Source organism: Zalophus californianus, chromosome 13 (assembly GCF_009762305.2).
Source record: "Zalophus californianus isolate mZalCal1 chromosome 13, mZalCal1.pri.v2, whole genome shotgun sequence".
Taxonomy (NCBI): domain Eukaryota; kingdom Metazoa; phylum Chordata; class Mammalia; order Carnivora; family Otariidae; genus Zalophus; species Zalophus californianus.
The window spans coordinates 84,879,934-84,901,056 of NC_045607.1; positions in this window are offsets into that span (position 1 = coordinate 84,879,934).

Here is a 21,123-nt window from a genome sequence, read left to right on the forward strand (position 1 = left end):
AGTTGTTGCTACTCTCCTCTTCGATCTCCTGTTGAGTTCGTAGGTGTTCAGAATGGTTTGATCCCTATTCAGCTGAATTCCTGAGACCAGAGGAAACCTAGGTCTCCTACTCCTCCGCCATCTTGCTCCGCCCCCTCTGGCCTCAATCTTAAGAAGCTTACCAGCTCCTTCTTTCATCCTCTTGGAGCTCTGCCTCCTTGGGAGAGCCTAAGTCTGCCATCTTCCCTGGAGTGGGACAGAATCAAGTAAGATGGAGTCTGGTCCTTCTTCACTCAGCTGTTCTATGAGGTTAATGGCATTTTAGTAGAAGAATGCATTTGAACAAATGCATTCTTGGAGCTGAACAAATGGTCCTCTTGGAGCTCTGGGGATATAAGTTGGCCCTAGAGGAAAAGAGCCCCTTCTTTCTTACGAAAGAGGTCTGGCTATATAATGTACAGGACCCAGGGTAAAAGGAAAATGCAAGGTCCCTTGTTTAAAAAATTATTAAGAATTTCAAGATGGTGGGGGAGCGCCTGGGTGGCTCAGTTGTTAAGCATCTGCCTTCAGCTCAGGTCATGATCCCAGGGTCCTGGGATCGAGCCCCACATCGGGCTCCCTGCTCTGCGGGAAGCCAGCTTCTCCCTCTCCCACTCCCCCTGCTTGTGTTCCCTCTCTTGCTGTGTCTCTCTCTGTCAAATAAATAAATAAAATCTTAAAAAAAAAAAAAAAGAATTTCAAGATGGTGGCAACAGAGCATTAAACCCAGCAGGGGCCCCTCTGGGTGTGGGACCCTGTGCACGTGTTGCATCCCTATGAGGCTGGCCCTGCTGGCCATCCTGATGGTGGGACCTCATGGAAAGACAGAGATCTCGGCCTGGTCCTCGCTGCTCCAGCCATCCCAGCCAAGGTGCCTGACCCAGGAGGGAAGCCATCTTGGATTTCCAGCCCTAGCTGAGCCTCCTAGGGGGAGGCGTGAGTGCACAAGTGACTCCGGGTAAGACCAGCGGAAGAACCCCTGGCTGAGCCCAACCCAGATTGCAGAACCGTGAGCAGAGACATGTTGTTCTTCACAGAAAACTCACTAAAGCTCTCAGGGCAGATGGTATAGTCCCGAGGGCCCTTACTTGGGATGGTTTGTTATAGAGTCAGTGGTAACTGAGACAGGAGGAGAGAGCATTCACAGCGACAGGACACCTGCTGTGCTCCCGACCCTCACAACAACCTGCCCGTCGCCCCTGTTTGCAGGAGAGGTAGTAGCATTTCCATGCGGGAGGGACTGCCCCCCACCCCCCGGTTCCACCGTCAGTAAGTGGCAGTGGCAGAATTTGAGCCCGAGTCTGACCTATTCCAAGACCTTATGATGTTCCTACAATAGAACAAAGAAGGACCCAGGAAAGGTACCTGGACCTTGGAGACTGTTGGGTCGGGATCTGTTGACAAACATCGTTCCCATGTTTCCTCTAGAATCCCAGAGTTGAAATGTCTGCCGGGAAAGTGATCCCTGATGGGACACCTTCCCGTCACAGCTCTATCAGCTTCTACGGTAATTCCTGTGCTCCTGGACGTAGCCTGCAGTGGGGCTTGCTCTGGTTTCCTGATGGGGATGGTACTAAGAACATCGCATGGGATTAGCTAGGGTTAGTCACCGCTGATTTATGCACCTCTTAACCCCCAACAAACCTCAGGCACCTGTGGTCAACTGGGAATGATGTGGGGGTGCTGGGACCTTGCACCCAGAAGGCATAAGAATTAATTTCAACAGTAGATGAAGCCAGAGTTCATTAAGAAGCTGAAACAGTTGTCCCTATGTGATGGCATCTGATTTAAAAAAAAAAAAAAGACTTTCTATGTATGTTACTCGCGGTTTTGAATTTTCTTTACCGAGTCTTCTTGAGTGTCATCAAGGGGTGAGTGAGTGTGTAGGCAGGTACCCGTCTGTCTGTCCGTCTGCCTGTGGGTGGTGAACTCATCACACTAGGTCAGCCATGAGATCACGGTTAAATGCTAAGTCAGCCTTAAGCAAATGAAGGACAGTCCCCAGCCCAGAGGAGGTGCTGGGCAGGAAAGCGGTGTGGACCAGTGTTTATGAGCACAGATCTCTGGAATCCAAAATCCCGAGGTCCAGTGCCTAGTTGTACTTCTTACTCATCAGTCATTGCAATGGGCTGAATGTCTGTGACCCCCCCAAAAAATTCCTATGTTGAATCCTAACCCCCACTGTGATGGTATTTGGAGGTGGGGCCTTCACAGGGGATGAGGTCATGAGGGTGGAGCCCTCAGGAATGAGATTCGTGTCCTCATAGAAGGGACCCCGGAGAGCTCTCGCCCCCTCCGCCGTGTGAGGACACAGCAAGAAGTAGGCCATCGGCAACCGGGGAGAGAGCCCTCACCTCACACCGAATCTGTGGCATCTTGGGCTCAGACTTCCAAGCTCCAAGTTGTGAGAAATGAGTGTCTGTTGTTTATAAGCCACCCGGTCTGTGTTAGAGACACCGTTAAAGCAGCCTGGACGGTCTGAGATGGTGATGAACTTTGTAAGCCTCAGTCTCCTACTTCCCTGGAAAATGAGATGCATGAGGACTAAAGGAGCTAGAACACGGTCAACAAGGTGCCAGGCTTCAGACAAGGACTTAATGAATATCAGCTGTCGTTTTATCTGATGAGCAAAAGAAGGCAAACATCTGTTCTTTGACTCCCTTGCCTTGTCCCCCGTGTCCTTTCTCTGAAAAGTGTGTGATTTCTGTCTTCTCTTCCCTCTCCCCTCACCTGCTGTCTGGTTCCCTCTTGCTACCCATCCCCCTTTCTCCCTCTCTGTCCCCAGCTTCCTTCACCTTCTGCTCCTGAATTGGGGTTGAGCTTCAGAGAGGACAGAGGAGGTAGCAGGGCAGAGAGGCATTGGGTGCCAATGGGGCTATCTAGACTTTTCTAGGAATTTTTCCAGGACTCTTAACATTAGGCAAAACCTCAGCAACCATCTGATGGTGTCCAAACCCCTCACTTATGGGTAAGGACACCTGGGCAAGAACTCATGTCTCCCGGATTCCCATCGAAAAGAAAAGAAGGGGGGAAGCCAACCCCACATTTCCGTCTCAACCAGGATGGCCTTACTTCTCAAAGCACTTCCCCTCCTTCCTTGCTCAGCTGCGGTAATCTCAAATTGTACCAAGATTTTGGCCATGATGGACTCCCTTCTGTGCACCAAGATGTTCATCTCCCGGGACACCCATAGAAATACTATTGGTAAATATTATCCATCACTTTTTTCTGAGACCTTACTCTTTTCTAAGTAGTGTGTTAAGCACCAACTGACTTGGTTTTATTTTCTTGTTTGTGTTAAAAATGTTACATTTGCAGCATTGGAATACACGTCTGACGTCTGAGCCAAAGTGAACAAAAGCAAAAAAGATACAAATGGGTTTTTAAAAGTTGTTTCTTCCTCCAAAATAGCTCTGTTCTGTTGTACAAGTCACCTTTTCTGAGGCCCCTTTCTCATCTGTTCCCTGGGAATGGAAACATCTGCAGGGCTGTCGTAAAGCTCAAAAGCACATTTGTCTGACACCAAGTATTCAATAAACAATAATTATCATCATTACTCCATTTGGCAGTTTGGCCAGGAATTGTCGGGGAGTTGGGATGACAAGTGAGAAAGTCAAGGACGTAACGGAAGACTAAAGGGTGTAATAAGGATAGTAGATTTTAAACATATTACTCATTTTTACATTCTGAGAATGACATTCTCTCTGATTCTTCTGAGGTTTCTCTGTGCCTTAGGGAGGACTGAGATTTTTAGGGCAAGAATGCAAAGTGAAAAAAAAAGTAAAGGTCCAGTGTTTAACTTTCAAATTTGAGTTTCTAGAAAGACAGTCTTTAGAAGTCATCAATTGTCTGGGGCGCCTGGGAGGCTCAGTTGGTTAAGCATCTGACTCCTGATTTCGGCTCAGGTCATGATCTCAGGGTTGTGAGATCGAGCCCTGCGTTAGGCTCTGCACTGTGCATGGAGCCTGGTGGGGATTCTCTCCCTCCCTCTGCCCCTCCTCCTGCACTCACGCTCTCCCTCTCAAAAAAAAAAAAAAAAAAAAAAGTCACGGGTTATAGAATAAGAAAAGGATTTTCTAAATTCCTACCACTTCTGTTAACAGATCAAGGGTCTGAATGGCAGAGCTGAGGTCTAAGCCATCAGTAAAGAGATGTGAGTTCGACCTAAGGGGTGTCCTTGCTAAGCAGAAAAGTTGGGGTGGTTTTTCCCCCCCTTTCCAAACTAGGAGAGTGCCAGGAAAAGACAAGACAGAGATTGGAGTGGAAAAAACGAGCCCCATGTGTCTTGGGTGAGATATGGGTGGTACATACATTGAGGGAAAGCCTGGCTCCCCCCATTGGCCCCCTGGGTCTGTCTCCAAAAAAGGTAGGTAATGACCTTGTCAAGGCACCCAGTGGCTGGAAGGATCTGAGGATGACAGGGAAACTGACCACTCAGAACAGACAGGTCAGACTGAGGTGGTGCCTTCCACCCCACCCTGATCATCAAAGCCTGCCAGGGGCCACCCGGGGAGAAAAAGAAGCAGAGGAACATGAAGCACAGCAGAAATCGCACTTTTGTCCACATTGCCAGACAGATGAGATACTAATGTTCAGCCAAAGAACTTTCTGGAACCGTTACAGAGATCCTGCATCTGGGGCCTGCCCAGTCTGTGGCCTGCAGTGCAGATGGCTGCCACCTCATGACATCATAGGTAACATCAACAGTGGCGCAGAGGAATGCCCCACTGGCTAAGAATGACAAAGGATGATATTTCAATAAAGGGTCATTTCACAACAAAACACAGCATGGCTATCAGGCAGAGGGTCTGCATGAGTGCTCTCGGACCTCCTAAACCCCGGGTGGCCCAGGAGGGACCCAGCCATCTCCGCAGGTCCTCGAGGATGTGGGCACTGATGAGTGAAGAGTCAGATGGCCGTGGCAAGGGATGGGCTGCATGGCCTAAGCCAAGGACCAGATAAGGAGTGTGGCTGAGACACAGAGGGGTCTGTGGGCCACCAAAGCCAACGTGGGAACTGGGAGCAAGTCACAAGAGAAGACCCTGGAGCCCTGACTAAGGCAGAAAAAGCCACAGTTTCCCCAAGCACGCACATCAACGGTGCCGTCAATCAGATACCCAGAGACATTGCTAAAAACATCAGCACCGGGGCGCCTGGGTGGCTCAGTCGTTAAGCATCTGCCTTCAGCTCGGGTCATGGTCCCAGGGTCCTGGGATTGAGCCCTGCGTCGGGCTCCCTGCTCAGCGGGAAGCCTGCTTCTCCCTCTCCCGCTCCTCCTGCTTGCGTTCCCTCTCTCGCTGTGTCTCTCCCTGTCAAATAAATAAAATCTTTTTTTTTTAAAGATTTTTATTTATTTATTGAGAGCGAGAGAGAATGGTAGAGAGAGAGCATGAGAGGGAAGAAGGTCAGAGGGAGAGGCAGACTCCCTGCTGAGCAGGGAGCCCGATGCGGGACTCGATCCCGGGACTCCAGGATCATGACCTGAGCCGAAGGCAGTTGCTTAACCAACTGAGCCACCCAGGCACCCCTCAAATAAATAAAATCTTAAAAAAAAAAATCAGCACCAACTATCTTAGCTCAGGCTGCATAACGAAATACCATAGGCTGTGTGGTTTACGCAACAGACATTTATCTTCTCACACTTCTGGAGGCTGGGAAGTCCAAGATCAAGGGGCTAGCGAATTAGGTTTCTGGTGAGAGCTCTCTTCATAATTTGTAGAGGCCCAGCTTCTCACTGTGTGTGCACCGGGCCTTCCCTTGGTGTGTGCATGCAGAGAGAGAAAGTGAGGTTTCTCTTCTTTTTATAAGGCCCCACCCTCACGACCTCATCTCAACCTAACTACCACCCCCCAAAGACCCCATCTCCAAACACCATCACGTTGGGGGTTAGGGCTTCAACATATGCATCTGGGGGCACAAACATCCAGTGTTTGTAACACCAGCCCTGATCATAGGTGTGCAAATCTACAGCTTGGTTTTCACCTATTGCCACCAAATCACCCACTTGCCACTGTGACACCACAAGGTACCATCTTGGAAAGCAAGGCAGGAAACAAACAAGATTAGCCATCTACCTTGAAATGAAAACAAAAACAAAACAACTCTTTAAACCAAAACTTCTTTCCTATCTAAAGAGACTAAGATACCGTTAATGGTTAATGCAGTGAAAGTTGATGACAGAGATTGGGTCAGTTGTAGGAAACCACACTTACTTTGCACGCTGAATGTAATTTGATACATTTGGACCCCATTATATGAAAGGAAAAAAAATTGCCCTTGACTTTACTGTGCTAAACATCCATTGCATCTTTAAGGTATCTCTTTTCCACCTGTTTTGCATATGCATGCTTATTTTTTTAAAAGATTTTATTTATTTATGTTGCGAGACAGAGAGCATGAGAGAGAGAGAGAGAGAGAGAGAGAGAGAGCACGAGCAGGGGGAGGGGCAGAGAGAGAAGCAGACTCCCCGCTGAGCAGGGAACCCTATGTGGGGCTCCATCCGGACCCCAGGATCATGACTGGAGTCGAAGGCAGACGCTTAACCAACTGAGCCACCCAGGCACCCATATGCACGCTTATTTTACATAGCTGCAACGCATATCATTCACGTAATTTTATCTGGTGCTATTTGTAAAATTCTCCAAAATCACTTTTCCATGCTGCTATGTCGTCTTCCCAATTATCAATGTTCATGGACACATAAGCTGTTAGTCAAAACTCCTGCAGTTACAAATAACATAAAGCCAACCCCAACTAGCATACGGAAAATAGGAATTTAATGGGACAATATTGTGACTGCTCATGGAACTGCAAAAACCAGGTGGCCTTGGGACCCAAGTGTTAGGGGCCAGGAGCCTCATGTCACCAGAGTTCTTCACTACTAATTCTCCTTCCAGACTCCACGTGATGGGAGCCATGCCACCTGCAAAGGTGGGTGTCAATCATACAACTCTCCAGCATAAGCATAAAAGGAAGATGGGGTCTTTCCAACAGAAAAGTCTAAGGGAAAGCCTTTGCCTTGGGTTGGCTCATGTGTCCATCCTGGACCAATCACTGTGATGAAAAAGAAGGGTTACAGTGGCCCTTTCCGAGTTGCTTTTCTGCTTCTTTAATGGGAGCCGAGGGAGGGCGGAATCTCCTAATAGAAGGCTAGTATCTACAACACATAATTGATTTAAACAGCCTATTTAACATTTAGACTGTAATTATTTTGCCCTGTGAAATTATTTGCCAGAACACCTCCTCTCCTTTGAGATTGTTCACTTGCAAGAGAAGGGAATTCATGTTTATTGATCACCTCTGTGCCGGGAGTTTAGCTGCAGGAGGTACATTTCCATTAGCCACATGTTCCAAACGGGGAAGCAAAGACTAACGGAGTTAGAAGGCTCACTTAAGGTGGTTCAGCTACTAAGTGACATTGACTTGAAAACCTGCATCTTGATTAAGATCAGTGGATCAATACAAAATTGCAAAGGACAGTACTTTCTAAAAGTCCATAAGAAAGCTATAAAAACATATTAGATATTGTGGGGACGACCTCTGAGGGAGAAGAGAAAAATCCTTAACAGCCTCCCATTTCCCTACTTAACAGCAGCTCCTTTCTTCTCACTAACAGCCTGGGGTCTTCCCGACCTTTGGCTCTCCTTCAAGGAAGTTCACACATTGTTTTCAGAAGCCAACACTGTATCCTCCTGTACCTACTTGCAAGAAAATAACCGGGCTTCCAGTAAATGTAATTGGTATTAGCAATGATTTATTATACACCCAGTTCTCCAGATGGCCCTTCGTGTGGAGGTTATTTTCCCTGAAAACAGAAAAATATGGAATTTCCCCCCACTCCTCAGGTTATAACAGGTCCACAATCGACTCCGTCAAAGTTGGAACCAAAAACTTTGACAGAGTTCCCTTAAGACAGAGAGAAATACCAAAAAAAAAAAAAAAAAAAATGCATTCCATCTGGTAAATAATTGCTGGGGTCGCATTCCTGTGCATTCAGGCACAAGCTAACTTCTGTAGAGCACAAAGCTGTGAAAATGTCTAGGCCTAATGGGGCAATAGGAGATAAGATCTACTTAGACCTATCGTATCCTCAAAATGCAGCCTCCTGGGCTGCTGGGGCATCCTGGACTCCCAGCTCACCCACAGTCGGATGAGCTAGACGGACCTAAAATTACTCCCAAGATGCCTGAGGAAATTCTCTCTGGAGTACAAAAGGTTGGATGGACACATTAAGAGTGAGGAGGAGCGTTTGCCAAGGTCATTTTCCGATGACCGTGTTTGCAGAGCCAAGTCAAACGTGGTTCTAAGTAACCTGTCTTCTTCCTAAAGAGCAGGCTGGAAAATGTATCTAAAAGCTACCTCGGTCCTGTGATGGGATGCTTGGGAACGGGAACAGCGTTCAGCAGGAAGCAAGGAGCTGCCAAAAGAATTTAAAGCATAGGAGTTAATATATAGCACATTAAGTTCAGCTGGCGAATCTATGCTATGATTTTCATTCAGGAAGAACTCTTTTAAGTCAGAGCTTGCTACCCATGGAACACACTTCCTCATAAGCTCCCTGCCTCTGGAAGCCTAGGCAGGAGAGCCACACGCTAGAGATCTTGTGTGTGTGTGTGTGTGTGTGTGTGTGTGTGTGTGTGTGTGTGTGTGTTTGGGGGGGTGATCCAAGAATTTGGGGAGCTGGGTTCAAGTTAGAGCTCATAGATGCAAATGCCTTTTAGGTGTCAGGCAGTTAAATTGTTTAAAATGTTAAGTGGATCAGACCCAGAATGACTGGACAGGCACACCCCACCTAAAGGCGTTCAAACTCAATATTATTTAAAAAAAAAAAAAAAAAGCATTGGCTTGGCCAAATAAAACATCTCTGCAGGATTTGGCTGTGGATCGAGAGGATGGTTTGCCATTCCTGAACTAAAAGATCCTGAAGCTTTCTTTGACTCTTTGGTTCTGTGCATGTGGAAATAATACATTTTCTCTCTTAAGAGCCAAGCATTTGTGTTAACCTTTGCGGTAGGAGAAGACAGGCTGCCTAGAAGTACAGAATGTGGTCTCCATCCTCTAAGACCTCAAAAATATTTTTAAACTAGATGTGTTCATACAAAGGCAACATACAGGCAAAACTGTATAAAGGCCTATAGCCACTCGGAGGAAGCAGCACTAACTTTTATCCAGATTGGTCTACAAAGAGCCACAGAATAGGCAATTTGGGCTTAAAGGAACAAACACTGAGATAAACCGAGAGCAGAGTTGTCAGGTGGTGAGAATAGTATAAAAAACAAAACAAAATGAACAGAAAGACCAAAAGGTGGGGGATGGGTAGAGGGAGGTCCTTGGATCCTGCGAGAGCCCCCCCAACTTCTTCCCCAGACCCTGAAACCGGCTTCCCGTCACCTGTTCGGCTCTGAGCCTGAGTCCCGCTTCTCCCCAGCCTCCAGCTCTCCCTCAGCAGGGACTGAAGGCTTTCGCTGGGGCCCCAGTTCCCCTGGCTGGGCCCCCACCACCTGTGCTCAGAGCCTGAGAGCCCCCCCTTCCATGGCACACCTTGGCCCCGTTGCCTATTTGCAGACTATTCAACAGGCTGCTGATCCGCCACTCCGAGGGACAATTACACCTGGTGATGCTAACCCACCAAGGCAAGTGAATTCAATTTGCAAGTTGACAGTACTTCTAAAAACTTGATGACCAGATGTGAGAAGGCAGAACCCCTCTTCCGAATTTGAATTTGGCTTGGGAACTCCTTGGTATTTGCAGCGTGCGCTTGGTGGTATGTTAGTTGCCGTCAGTCGCTCACGGTGACTCATGGCTCACAAGGCGTCAAGATCTGTGCTGGGCTCAGTACATGCATCCCTCCCTTGCCTCCTCCCTAAACCCCTAAGATGGGGTCCATCCTTATCCCCCCTGTACTGATGAGTAAACTAGGCCCAAAGTCCCGCCATCAGCGAGAGCACAGATTCAAATTCAAGGCTTCTGTCTCCAGAACCATGGTCTGCAACCACGAACCATAACACGACACAACCTCATGCCAGCGTGCCGCTCCTGGGGCGGGTGTGAGCATACACTCCACTGCCCGGGGGCCTCTGCTGGCCCAGCAGTTGAGGTGAGCCTCCCTCGCTGCCCCCATGCACTGTGGGAATTTCTGTCACCGGCTTTTCTAACAGTGTGAGACTCTCACGTTAGATCACCTGGGGCATTTCAAAAACAGCCAGCACTGACGCCCCAACCCCAGCCCCCAGCCCCCAGAGATTCAGGTTTAATGGGTTTGGGTTTGAGCCAGACATTGGTGTCCTATAAGATCTCCCCAGAGGACCCGGATATGCAGGAAAGCTTGAGAACACAGGCGGTGAACAGTGGCTGTGGGCTGTTTTCTGGAACCGAGGGCCAGTTACGGCCTCTGTGTGGGCCTCAGTGTTCTGGTCGGTAAAATGGGAGTTCAGAGGTGTGTAGTTTGTGGGGCCGAAGGGAGGGTTAGGCTACATGGGAAAAGTGGTGTGCAGTGATGGCGAGGTCCCCGGTCCCACGCGGAAAGCCTCACCGATCCGTAATGACACTGACGTTTGTAGTTGCTTGTGCACACACACCGTCGGTTGCAAAAAACGATGTGTTCTTCCTGCTTTTCACTCGGCCCACCTGACACCACGGGGAAGAGGGGGAGGGGCGGGCACTCCTGGCAACTTGCCACGTTTGTGGGCGATGTAGAGGCACGGGCCTTCTGGAGTCAGACGGCGGGGGTGCGCCGTCACTGGGGGCCTGCTCTCGGGGGTGCCGAAATCAGGGCTGATGCGGAAAGAAGATGCCCTGGGAAGGGCCGAGACAGTGAAGGGGGCCTGCAGACCACAGCTAGACTGCTTGGAAGCGAGCGGGCAGCTCGGGGTTCAACGTCCTCGCCCCGCAGACAGACAGCGTCAGCTCCAAGCCCAGCTCTGCCTCAGCCTCGCTGCGCTCCGCTAACTCACTTCTCTGGGTCGTTGTTTTCCCTCGTGTCTAAACTGTGGATGAGGTTATCCACCCTCTGAGGATGTAGAGCGCTCGGCACTCCAGATCTGGCCACTGTTGCCCACTTCGCCAATCTGCCCCAAAGTAAGAAGAGCCTCCAGCGCCCCATGCCCTGGAAAATCAGGTAAACTTCGGCTCCACAGTTCGTTCCAATCCATTACCCCACCCCCCTCGGACCCACAGTCACAAGCACTGAGAATCAAGTTTGAAAGAGATAGTGAGAGGTGAGATAAAGGGTATGAGTGACCCAAAATAAAGGCAGTGGATCTATTTCTGGTCCCTTCTCAGGGAGCAGGGGTTGATGGCTTGCAGAGTGGGGCACAGACAGGTGACAAAGGACTCCTCCCATATCTCTGGCCTGCAACAAGCCCCAGGGAGCGCTATGTAGCGCCCAAGCTCAGACAATACAGCAGAAAAAATGATGTGCTTGAGCCTGGAGAGAAGGACCTTCTGGATTTTTCTGGGGATGGCTATTGTCAACGTCTCTCAGAATAAGAATCCAGCACGAGGTTGATCCCACCTTGGTGTTTGCCATGGAGGAGGAGTCAAGAAAACAAAGGTTAGGCCCCACAAGGCATGCATGTGACAGTGGTTTGGCCCACGAGGGACCCAAGTTTGACTTTAGAGAGGCCCTGGAAGCCGGCACGGTCCCAGGTCAGCTTTGGTCGTTGGGCCTTAGGAAGCAATCCATTAACTCAGTTTTCAACTGGCAGACAGATTGCCCCTTCCCTACTCTTAGTCCCTGTGCTTTGGATGAAAGTGACTATATCCCTGTCCCCAGGGAGGAGGTGTGGTATTCAGGCCTGGCCAATCAGAGCATCATATTCCTCTGACCAAGCAATAGGGTTCCCCTAATCTCAAAACAATCTCTCGTGCTCGTTTGTAGTCATAAGAGGACTTCAGCTGAGGAGCTGGGGAAGATTCCCACATTCCCTCTGGCTGGGCCTGTGTGGTCGCGATAACAAGTGCCATCACACAGAACCTGAGAAGGAAGCAGGAACTTGCCAAAGGGAGAACCAAGAGATGGAGAGATACTGCGTCCTGAGGGCAGTGGTTCAGACTCTGATCAAGCCGAACCTGAAGCCAGTGCTTCTGCTGGACTTTTTAGTTACATGAACCAAGAAGCTCCCTTTTGTCTTAAGCCAGTTTGGCATGGGGTTTTCCATGTCTTGCAATGAAAGATTCTCAACTGACTCCAAAAATTATTGGCCAGACTCCAATGACTGAAGTTGAAATCTTTACTTGTTGGATATTGGATTTATTTATTAATTGGACATTAATTGGATATATTAAGATAGGAAGGCCCTTCTTCAGATCTGTTGTAATCATAGAATTATTTTACACATGACCATAGAGCTGCCATTTTACCAATGAGGATGCATAGCAGAATCTGAACAAGTCCTGGGCTCTGTGTAACCCTGAAGTCAATCCTGCATTTGCTCCTCGGTTAATCATCATGATTATCATCAAACCCAGGCCTCACTTCCCCAGGTCCTCTTCTTTGGGTTTCTTCTTCTGTGGCCCAGCCTGATCTCTTATTCTTCTTGAAAGGAAACTGATCAGTGTGGCCACCAATTCCCTAGGAACCTGGTTGTGTTAAATAACAAAAAGTCAGCTGGGTACATTTGAGGATCTCACTGGCTTTATTGAACTTTCCATGAGTCGGGCAATATCCCAACTAGCAAACAGAAAGGAGCTCCCTGGAGCTGTAGACAAGGAAAAGTTTTTAAAAGCAGAGAGGGAGTGGCGGGGGGGAAGGAAATTTTTGGTGAAGAATGCATTGTTTTAGGCAAGGTCACCCTCCTAAGGGGAACGGAAAGGGTCTATCAGTAAATTTCTAGTGCTGACCAAAAAATGCCATGTTGAACTGGTTAAAGGTTACCACCCTGGAGAGTTTGAAACTGCAGTTAGGTTAAATATCAAATCTTGTTTTGCTTACGTGGGCCCTTAACATAAGTGAGGGACTGTCGTTTTTTTGTTAACAGTACTGACTAGTTCATCTGCTCCGTGAATCTCTATAAGTATGGGGGCACACCGGGGCATGGTGCCTGGCTTATGCGCGTGTAGGGGGGTTGAGTCTTTTCTGCGATCAATCTGTCCCCACAGCATCCGGTGTGTGGGAATGTGGAGCCTGAGAGAAGGGGAGCACACAGCGGCTGGGGAGGGGGCAGCTTTGGTGCAAGCGGGCAGGCTAGTGCCTCACGGCTAACCACTGGATTCCTGCACCTTGGCTGGCCAATCCTGCTGAAGGAGGAAGAAAAGAAGCCGGCTGAAATCTTCATTCACCCTCCGATTATTTTATTCATTCAGACAGACAAAACATGGACTTGAGCCCCATTTCTGCCACTTAGAAGTTGTTTGAACTTGGATATGTGCGCTGATCTCCACTACCTCAACTGTAAAGACCTGCTCCGTTCACAGGATTGTTGGGAGAATCGTGGGTCGATGTACATGATAAGTGCTGCACACACATACTCTGCAAAGAGTCAGGTGCCAGGAATGACTGCCCCTTTTATCCGGGGTCAGAATTCTCTGTTACTGTGTGTGCATGTTGACAGCTAAAATCATGGTGTTATGGTTATAGGGAGAGCCCCCAGTCATATTAAGTGTATGATTTTAAGAATGACAGAGCATCTGGGACTATATTTTGCAAATCAAAGCTTGTAATTTAAGGAACAATAGAATAATAAAAAGGGAGTGTTCTGGGAAATTGAGGACATAGGGTCAGCAGAGAGACATTAAAAAAAAAAAATACTGAGCTGGGAGTTAAGAGACTTGATCCCTAGTCCTTCCTCTGTCTGTGATCTTGAGCCATGGTGGCACCCTTGCGGGCTTCTGTTCCCCCGATCTGTAAAACTAGGGTGCTTGACCTCATTGTTTCATAACTGGGATGAGGTTAAAAAAAAAGGTTCATTTATTTATTTTATAGAAGAAGCTTGAGAGAGCTTGCACGTGCACAGAGAGAGAACCCAAGCAGACTTCCCGCTGAGCATGGAGTCAAGATCGGGGCTCAATCCTGAGATCATGACCTGAGTAGAAATCAAGAGTCAGATGCTTAACTGACTGAGTCACCTGGGTGCCCCACTGGGATGAGTTTTTGGAGTTACCCGGGAAGATCCACAAACGTAGAACATTTGTTTTGTTTCCTGCTGCGTTTCCAAAGCCTAGAGAAGTCCTTGGCACAAGGTAGGTACTCAGTATTTTTTTAATGAACAAATAAAACTTTATGAAAATTAACAGGCCTGGGTACACTCCAGAATCCTCATAGAGTATGTGTTTTTATTGGCCAGGTTCAGCGAATAAAAACACAAGACATCCAGTGAAGTCTGAATTTCAGATAAACAATGACATTTTTGGAGCGTGCATATGTGGTATGCAGTATCAGGCTATTGCATCTCATGTAAAGATAACCAGGTAAGGTTAGAGCTTTGGGCACCTTCAAACTGGCCAAGGTTTCAGAATCAGACAGATAATCTTGGTGTGAGTCTCTGCCTTGACTGTGTAATTTTAACTGATTGCTAACTTTACCGGGCTTTGTAACCACAGTGTTTATCCCACAGGGTTGCTGAAGATATTCGAGATAATGTAAGTATGATGGCCAGCACTTAGCAGGTGTCTCTACTTCTATAGCCGATATGGGCAGTTGGTTTGAAGGAAAAAACTCAGCATCACCAAGACCTTCACCGAATGCATTGTCAACTAGTAAATTGGCATTCTGAAGTGACCAGGAGTAGAAAGAATAGTTCTAGGTGGACCTGAGCAAAGTTAGACTGAATGCTGACCTTCTGTCAAACAATACCTCTGTGTCTGGGGGGAACAAAACATACTCAAAATTAATAGCTTACCCAGAATAAATAGAGGAAGGAAATTCTTTCCTTTCATTTGTTATGGAATGTCATTTGCTTAACTGACTTTTTCTAATGTCAAAAGTAAATATTCAGGTTTCCTAGGGTCACTTGACAGAAGGATGGGCCCCTAGCTGGGTAGTGAAAATACTTCAATCCTGACCTGGTTTCTCTCTCTTCTAAGTTAAAAGCATCTTCTGTGTCCGGAGCATTTGATGTTTCTAGAAATGTCTGATACATCTCCTCTGGTTGAAAAACGAGCACATGTGGCGACACGTGTAAAATGTTCATTAGAAGGAAACAACTCGCTAGAAACACATATTTAATGCTGAGTGTATATTATGTACCAAAGACTATCCTGGGTGCTGGGGCTCCTCCGTGAACAAAATAGGGGTCAGTGAACAAAACAGACCCAAATCCTTGCCTTTGTGGAAATGGCATCCTGGGATAGGGAGAAAAGTATAAGCATCCTAAATAAATGAGTTCTGTAGGATGTGGACGGTGATGGTTTCTATGGAAAAGGCCCAGAGGGGAAGGAAGTTGGGACCGAGGATGGTAGGGTGGTCATTTTAGTTAGCATGGTAACAGTGGGCCTCATTGGCAAGGTGGCGTTTGGGAAACGAAGGTGATGGAAGGAGCCATGCTGATCTGGGGGGATGAGAAGAAGAATATTAAGCACAAAAGCCCGAAGGCAGGTGCATGCCAGGAGTGTTTCAGGAACAGTGGGGAGGCCAGTGTCGCCAGAGCAGAGAGAGGGAAGACAGTAGGAAGAGAGAAGACCCAAGTCACTGTTATGGTCTTAATCGTGATGAGAGATCCCATGAACCTCACTGCAAATGTGAATCTTAGTTTCTTTACTCTGTTCTTGTAGGGTCGTCTTCAACTGCCCACTTGCAATGATGGCTCTTAATTTGTAAAGCACCGTTAGATTAGAGATTTACCCCCACAAATCTATGACTGCAGGAAATAACACAGCTTAGCAAAGATACATGGGCCTTCATCAATAGATCTGAGTTCCTATTCTGATGTTCCTATTGCTAGATGTGTGCCCTTGGGCAAGTTACTTAACCTCTCTCTGCTTCAAGTTCCATCTCTGAAATGGGTGAAATGAGGCACCTAAAAGTGCCTCCGTTGAAGTTGTGAAGACTGTAGGGAAGGTCCATGGACAATCTTAATACAGTGCTTGGCACATAGGAAGTACTAAAAAAATACCATTATTATTTCTTGAAAAGTATAATCAGGAAGATTGGGTATTTTGAAATATCTATTTCAATGTATATTTGGAATGTATATTAATAACCGAAACATGTTTTTGAGCAAAAATGGCCTTTAAGCCAACCTCTGGGATGATCCCTCATGATCCTGTGTCTGAGGATTCAGACCCATGTATGGTCCCCTCCCACCTTGTACCAGGGTTGGTCTATGTGACCATAAATTATGGCAGAAGTGACAATATGTCACTTTTTTAGAAAAAAAATTTAATTAAAAAATTTTTTTGTCTAATGATATGTCACTTTGAAGATTAGATTATAAAAGCATTGCAACTATGATCTTGCTCTTTCTCTCTTTCTCAATCATCACTTAGCTCTGGGGAAGGCAACTGTTATGTCCTGAGCAGCCCCATGGAGAGGCGCCCCCTGTGGAGGGGTCTACATGACAAGGTACTGAGTCCTTGTGCCAACAACCATGTGAGTCTGAGCCTTTTTGGAAGTGGACCCACCAGGTGTGGTCAAGCCTTTAGATGATAGCAGCCTTCACTGACATTTTGACTGTAACTTCATGAGAGCCCCCGAGCCAGAACCATCCAGCTAAGCAGCTCCCAGATTCCCAAACCACAGAAACTGGGTGAGATGATAAATATTTGTTGTCTTAAGCTTCTAAGTTTTACAATAATTTGTTTATGCAGTGATACATAATTAATAACAATAACTCATATATATTTTTTCTAATTAACTTTTGATTATAAAGGATTTACTAGGCCTAAACCTATTTCTCTCATGTTTGATCTTTAAACATCACCCCTGGTCCTCGGTAGGTCTACAAGCATTTATTTTTTTACATAGTTGTTATCAGTGTAAATCAGTGTATATACACTACTGGGTATTTTGATTTTCCCCCTCAGAGTCATGTCATATGCACCAACAGATTGCCGCATTCTTAGCATTTTTACTGGCTCTATGGCATTCTTTGCTATTGCTATGTCACCTTAGCTCAAACATTCCCTATTATAAGACATACTGAGTTACAGTAAAAATAGTGCCCATGAGCCGGGCAATGTCCTGAGAGTTCCATAGACTAGGTCCCTGCTCTCAGATACAAGAAAGACAGGCAGCACAGAGGGGCGAATCCTCCTGAGGCTCACAGACTACCACAGGGATCGAACACGAACACTGGTGTTGGGTAGGTGAGTGCACCGCCCTTGAGGCTGACCCAAGACAGCGAAGGAGCTGTGTGAACGTCATTGTTAAGATAACAATCATAGCTTTCTAGAATTCTGTGTGCTTCCTGGAGAAATACAGAATAGACAGTAGACAATAAAACCTTGGGGGAAAAAAAATCCTTGCCTTGGCTCCACGTCTCAAAGCAGGATTTCAGGGAGGGTATCCCTGAACTAAAGCCATTGTCCCCCAACTCTGTGTGTCTGCCTCCCCCCTCAGCATTCTCCTCCCCTCCTTTGGCTGTGCTTTGTCAGACGCTGCCATTGTGGCTGGAAGAAAAAAAGTTGACTAAGCCCTTCTTTGTTGAAATGCAGCACCATGTTACACATACCGGGTCTCTTCTGAATACAGCATTCATCAGAAGGCTCTTACGTAACCAGATCCTACAAGCAGGGAGCACCGTTTCTCCAGTTGGGTCCGTTCTGGTGCTGACCGTTTGACTTTCCCAACCTTGCTAACAAGATTCAGGGGGACCACGGGGTCAGCAAGCCGTTTTCACCTGTAAAAACATAACATGCGATAAAGGGAGCTTCACCTAGTGTATCAAGGAACACGAAACACAACCAACTCTAGAACCTTATCAGGTTCATGCTCATCAGTCTATTGAACCAGATGCAGCCCTGCCAGCTGGGGCAAAGTCAACCCTCCATGAGTGACAAGACTGAGGTTGTATTGACATCAGGGTTCCTTATTAGGTTTCAGCTGTGCTAATCCTCAGATGAATGTAGCGCAGCCTCCTTCCCTCCCCTCAGTGCCCCTTGCGCCCACAGAAGACACCCCTCCCTGTTCAGCGGCACTCAGAGAACTTTCATTTTAATTAGAAGTCTGTCTGATGAAAAAGCACCCGGGCTCAAAAGACCACTCCAGTTGTTTGAAAACTCCCGGGTTAGAGAATGGGGCAGTGAGGTCAAGGTCAAAAGGTTACCAGGTCAGGATTTTCTTGCCAAAGGAGAAAATGCCTCAGCAACAATGACTCAGTGCAAAGTTATGACTAATATGATTAAAACAAAAACAAGCAAGCAAAACAAAATACCTCCAACACAAGGCACATGGTGTGCCAGTTGAAAGTGACCGGGGGTGGGGTGGTGAATTCAGACCTTCGCAGCCCAGGTTCGAATCCTGCCTCCACCACTTAGCACTGTGGCTTCCTGTGGATGCTTGAGCCTCCCTGAACCTCTGCCTTCATTTCTGCAATGTGGATAATCATCACGCCTACCTCGCAGGACAATGAGGTTCTCAGTAAGTGTTATCAGTTATTAAAATTATACCGTTTTAATTATGATAATACTTTATACCTCTTTCAAGCCAAAGCCTTTTTTTTAAAATAAATTTTATTTATTTATTTGACAGAGAGACACAGCGAGAGAGGGAACACAACAGGGGGAGTGGGAGAGGGAGAAGCAGACTCCCCACTGAGCAGGGAGCCCGACGCGGGGCTCGATCCCAGGACCCCGGGACCACGACCTGAGCCGAAGGCAGACGCCCAATGACTGAGCCACCCAGGCGCTCCTAAGCCAGAGCCTTTTATATTATGGTGAAGTTTGTACATGTATTAGCTCCTCTAAATGACAGGTGGTTTGTTTGGATTCTTCATCTTTGTACCCTTTATAAAGCTTAACCCAGTGCTTTGGGCAAGTAGGCCCCCAATAAATATTTGTCAAATAAGTAAATGTCCTAAATATAGTGAGTCTGCAGGGACAGGCTTGTACACATAGTCCCTCTAGTTAGGAACCTATGAGAATGTCACACACCTTTTGAATACTCTATAAATATAAAACGTATTCATACGGGGTTTCAGCTTCCTGCAGACTAAACCCTAACTTACTTTGCAAAATAAAGCAAATGAATCAATGTGTTCTTTACCTTTCAGACGGGTGTTTCCAGGAACCAGGAGTGTGGGGCTATCATGTTATAGGTTGAAATAACTTCCTTTCTTTCTAGCTTTAGATAATAATTATATGTTTTCTGACACAGACGGCAGCTAGATTATTTTACATTCATTTCCTAAGCTTCGTAATGCTTATAACTCAGTGGCAAACTAACTAGTGAAATCTGAGTTATGAGGTTTGGGACACAGAAAAAAGCAGAGCTGGCTCTATGGGCCATTCCCTTCTGCTTCTCTCTTTTAGCTTTCTCCAACAAGGGAGGTCGAAGCGCTGTTTTGGAAGAGGGAACCATAAAGCCATTGGCAGTAGGTAAGTGATCCAGACTGAGTCATGAACTAGGGTTCTGTAATATTAATAGATGTTCTTCAGCAAGAAGACTCCTTAGTGGCAGTAAGAACTGAGCCAGGCTGAGGAACACATACCTTCCCTTAATAAAATCAAGAACCTCCAAGGTTGGCCTTGGAAAAGGATCTGTAGTGGTGAATCCAGCTGTCTCCACTGCACAATTGGAAGCCCCCCATCCCACCCCCCAGTTTGCCTTTTCTTTTTCTTTCAGGGAGACTCACTTGTGCTCAGGTTTGCACACACACCACACACTGTCACACACACACACACACACACACACACAATGTTCTTGCCACCATGACTTCTCTTTAATACTCTGACATGAAAACAGACAAAACACTTTCCCTCACATCTCTAAAATATTTGAGAATGACAAAAACTTAAAAAAAAACATATCGGGCACCTGGGTGGCTCAGTTGGTTAAGTGACTGCCTTCAGCTCGGGTCATGGTCCTGGAGTCCTGGGATCGAGTCCCACATCGGGCTCCCAGCTTAGCAGGAAGGCTGCTTCTCCCTCTGACCCTCTCCCCTCTCGTGCTGTTTCTCTCTCTCTCTCTCTCTCTCTCTCAAATAAATAAATAAATAAATAAATAAATAAATAAATAAAATCTTTAAAAAAAATCTCAACAATAACTGTGGTATATATCTGTTGTAAAAAAAAAATGAAATGAAGAGTATGAGAAAGGAAATGACTTCCAGGGCCTGCCCCAATTCTTCTGTCCCAAAGGACTAGTGTGACTTTGGTGACCTCTCACCTGGGGGTCTTTCTTGCTCTGTCCTGATTTATCTCCTTGCTGCCATGTACCTTACTGGGTTTCAGTGCACAAGACATTCAGGGCACCATATTCCTTCCTGCAGCTTACCCAAGGCCTGCTCTGGGGCAACTCATTCTGTGAGGTTTGATCCTTACTGCTCAACCCAACGTGAGGTTGATATTTCCATTTTACAGACGAGAAGCTTGAGGCTCAGGGAGGTAAAAGAGTTGACTGCTCTTACCTGTACACACTTCCTAGTATATGGCAGAGGACTAAGTGCGTGACACGAAGGTCCACTATGCAAATGGTATACCCCACAACCAGGGCAGACGCCCTTTAGCTGCAAAGCCCGTATAACATATGGTTGTGTTTGTTACTAATTTACTGGATAGCTTAACTGAATCCTGAGGGAATGGGCACAGGAGACATTGGTTTTGATGGGAAAGGAGAGTAAGGAGAAGGTTCTAAATCTGGAGTTGCTGCCAGTAAGACAGTCCTCATTATGACCCCATGTGTAAAGTGCAGAGCCACATGATGTCAATGGAGTGATAGCAAATAAATGTGTGTTTTAAAAGGGCCTGATGGAAATATGTCAAAATCTGAATAGTGACTAGGTGGTGGAGCCATAAATGATTATTATTTCTAATTTATCCTTTTCGTATTTTCCCAAAGTTTTTTTCCCCAATAATGGGCATGCATTACTTTTATTGTCTGAAAAACTTAAGTATTAGCTTATAACGTGTTAGCTGTATGTTATATTGTAAAACATATGGCTATCAAATTAAAAATGTATGTGCTTCAAAGGACACTATCAAGTGAAAAGACAACCCACAAAATGGGAGAAA